We start from the raw sequence: 3,892 nt of genomic DNA on the forward strand, positions 1-3,892 counted from the left end.
CGTGCTGCCGTCATCGTCCCGTGCGCACGCCGCTGCCTCGCCGTCTCGCGCGCTGCCGCGCCCGTCGTCCCGCACACTCGCCGCCGCCGTGCCTTCCCGCGCGCACGCCGTCGCTGTCCCGTGCACACGCCACTGCCGTCCCGCGCGCAGGGAGTGGTTGTGGGTGCGCATGGTGGGCCAGGTACAGAAAAAGAGAGTGTGACAGGTGGGGTCGACGGCGGACACAGACGGACGACGAGGACGCGAAGACGTCCGCTTTCCATCCGCTTTGGCCCCAAACCGAGAGCAACTTTGGTCTGAAAGTGGGGCAAAAGCGGACATAGAACGGACAAAACGTCCGTATGCTCTCATGCATTGGGTCGTTCGGTTTGTTCATTTTATTTCAAACAAATACAAACGAACAATTTGGAATAGAAATGGGTCATGCCGGTGGAGTTGGCCACACTACTGCATTGGATGAGCAGAGCAGAGATCCCGTGCATGCATGATCAGCATTTTTTGTATGCTGTGGCACGGCAGCTCCCTCTCTCCCTCTCACACACGTCGACATGACTACCCGGCCACAGAGGAGGGACGATGAAAGGAGCACTGCTCCTGTATAGTACTACTCGCAGTGCCATAGTACTACAGCCTGTGAAGCATGCATGCATCGGAATTCTCACACGGTCCAGCCTTTTGACCACTCTTCAAACGCCTCCCTCGCCGGTCTCTGTCGTCTTCTCCCTCTCGCACAGCCACCATGGCCGCCAGGGCACAACCAGCACTGCCTCTATATAAGGGCATCTTGAGCCGTTGGTCTCTCAGGGAGCATTTAAAAGCGCCGTCTGAAATGAGCCAGCGTAAAAAATAGCCCTGGGGCCGAGTCGGTCCCTAGCCGTTGGCTCCTAGGGCCGCCCTCAGACGCGTATTTAAGAAAAAAGGACCGTCCGGCAAAGTTATGATAAAAACTAATTAAAGTGAAATTCGCGCATTTTTATTACATTAACCTAATCTAAAAAAGAAAAGGGATGAAATCGTCGCCGCCATCATCGTCGTCGGCTTCTCCTCCTTGACGCGGGCGCCCCTGCTGGACCCCTGCCCGGCGCCACCATGGCGGACTGGCGACGGCGCATCGTCGTCGTCGTCGCTGTCGCATAAGACAACGACCCCGTCTTCAACGCGGCCGCGTCGGCGCTCCTCGAAGCGGCGCAGGGCGGCGCGCTGGCGTTCCTTCTCCTTCTCCCGGCGCGCCTTCTCCATCGCAATGGAGTCCTGGCGCGCCCATTCTAGGCCCACGTCCTCGTCGTCGAACTCCGCCTCCACCGGCGCCAGCCCCGGCTCCGTCTTCACCGGCGCCAGCCCCGGCCCCGTCTTCGGCTTGACGAAGTGCGGAGGAGCCGACGAGGAGGGGGCGCGCCGGCCGCCCTCGTTGATGACGATGCCGACGCTGCGAGTGCGCCGACCGATTGGCGTCTCCGCCGCGGGCTCGGCCTTGACGCCGAGAAGCGCCGGAGAACCGGAGGAGTGGAAAGATGAGCGAGAGGAGGAAGACGAGGAGGAGGCGAACCTCCTTGGCGCCCATGCGCGTCGGTATTGCGACGGGGCGGCCCCCGTCGCAGGATAGGTCAACGGCGGGTTGTTGCCGCCGTCGAGGTGCGTCAGCACGCCCTCCAGCGTGCGGCCCGGGACGCCCCACCACAGGTGGCGCCCCACGCTGTTCTTCACGCCGCCGACCATCGGCGCGTCGTTGGTGGAGGCCAGGCGCTGCTGCTGGCAGCGCTGGAAGTACGCCGCCCAAGCCGCATGATTGCCGGCGGCGTACTGGGGGAGGGAGCGCTCGTCATCGGTCAGGGAGGCGCGCGCGACCTCGACCTCCTCAGCGAAGTACGTGGGCTTCGCCACGGCGTCGGGTAACGGGGGAACGGGCACTCCCCCGTCACTGAGCCGTCACCCCGTCGACCCGGCGCGCATGTCCGGCGGCGCCGGGATGTTCGCCTGGAACAGGAGCCAGGACTCCTGTTCGCGGAGCGAACGGCGGCCGAAGCCGTTCGCCGCCGCCTCGTCTCCGGGAAAGCGCTCTGCCATGGCGACGGGCTCGGCCGTGGTAGAGAGGGAGAGAGAGGGGCTGTCGGTGGCGCTCGGGAGAGGAAGACGGAGACGGAGAGAGGGGCTGGGCGGCGGCGAGGGGCGAGTCTGGTGTGGACACCGGCGAGAACCACCGGCTTTTATAGCCGCTCCGTGCCCGTGTGTACGCGTGCGAGGGAGGAGAGGCGTCGGCGCGCCGTACCGAGACGCGCCGCCCGTGAGGAATCAATGGCAAGGCTGACCAGCGGCAGTCTTTCTATTGATTCCCCGCGGGAACCGAGGCAGTTGGGGGGGAAGACGAGCCGCCATGTCCCTGACGCGGCTGACCCACGGCTTTTTCGCGCCAAAACAGTTCGCCCCGGCACCCCCGGGCGCCCCTAGCGCGCCGGGTTCGGCCTGGGTCCGTCGGCGCTGTTTTCGGCCCAGGCCGGCGAAAATCGGGCTCCTGGGAACACGACTGGACCGTTTTTTCAGCACCGGCGTAAAAAAAGGCTGGAGATGCCTTGCTGGAGGCGCGGCTGGAGATGCCCTAAACAGCCGTCCCCGCTTGCAGCCCAGCTCCACCAGCCACCCAACCATCAGCTCATCAGTCCTACTCCCCGCTCCCCACCCTTCGTTGCAGCAGCAGCAGCAGCTCCACCTCCACCCATGGCGATGTTCAAGAAGGTGGCCAAGCACCAGCTGCAGCTGCTCTTCATCGTGTTCATCCTCGGCAGCTCCGAGCGCGTGCGCCGCGCCGACGATGCCAACCCCTGCGGGAAGGACGTCCACGCGCGCGCCGTCCTCGCGCACCGCCTCCTCGCCCTCGCCGCACTCCCCGCCGCCGCGCTGCTCCTCTCGGTGAGGATGGCGGTCGGCCGCGCCGAGGCCGCCGCGCTCGCCGCGGGCGCCAAGGCCGAGGGCCTCGCGTCCGTCCGGGGCCTGTGGCGCAGGGCGGCGCTGCGCGCGCAGCTCCTCCTCGCCGTCGCCCTCTGCGCCGCCTCTTTCCTCTTCGCCGGCGCCGCCTTCCACTACGGCCTCCGGTACAAGTCTGGCTGCGCCGCGGACCTGGCGCTGTGGATCCTCGCCCCCCTGAAGGCGCTGGTCATGGTGGGCATGGTTTCTCTGCACTGCAAGTACGCGCGGGCGGCCGTGTCCAGCAACTAGACGATCCATCAGCCAGCCAGCCGGCGTAGCTACCGTCGTCGTCGTCGTCGATCGTGTTCGTGTCAGGGTGAAGTGGGTGTGTGTGTGCGTTGTATCTTGTATCCGAACTGGCGTGTCCGCAAGTCTGAGGGTCCATGATGTAACTTAGGGAGTGCGTGCCGCGGCTGTTTGGATTCGGGATCTCGATGATCTATTCCATGGTGTTCTCTGCTCGTTTCGCAATTGCTGTATTCTCGATCTTGCTGTATTTACATAGTACGTGCTCGTCTTGTGTGGAAGTTTTACCGGTGGGGATGGATGTGGACGTTCAATTCAAACTATGGTGCACTCCAAGCCAACCAAATCAAATCAAGTTTTCTTCTTACTGATTTTCACAGTTTGGGGCGGATTTTGGGTCCGCATGCATCATGCAGCTTCACTCTTGGTTTTCTCTTGTGACGTACAAACGTGTTCCTTGAGGTTCAGGGCAGGGCAGTACGCGATACCAAGTGTTGGACCCCTTGATCGTAGGGATGGAGAAAGCGAGGGCTGCTATCTCATTGGCACATTGTGTACATTAATCTGGGCTGTCCATCCTTGGTGGCTTGGTGCAACGGGCATGTTACAACGTGACACGTCACTGGATCCCTGTCCTTCGCCTCGTAATGGTCGTGTGGGTCCAACCAATCCCAATGGAAGCTAC

Source organism: Triticum dicoccoides, chromosome 5A, assembly GCF_002162155.2.
Source record: "Triticum dicoccoides isolate Atlit2015 ecotype Zavitan chromosome 5A, WEW_v2.0, whole genome shotgun sequence".
NCBI classification, from domain to species: Eukaryota; Viridiplantae; Streptophyta; class Magnoliopsida; order Poales; family Poaceae; genus Triticum; species Triticum dicoccoides.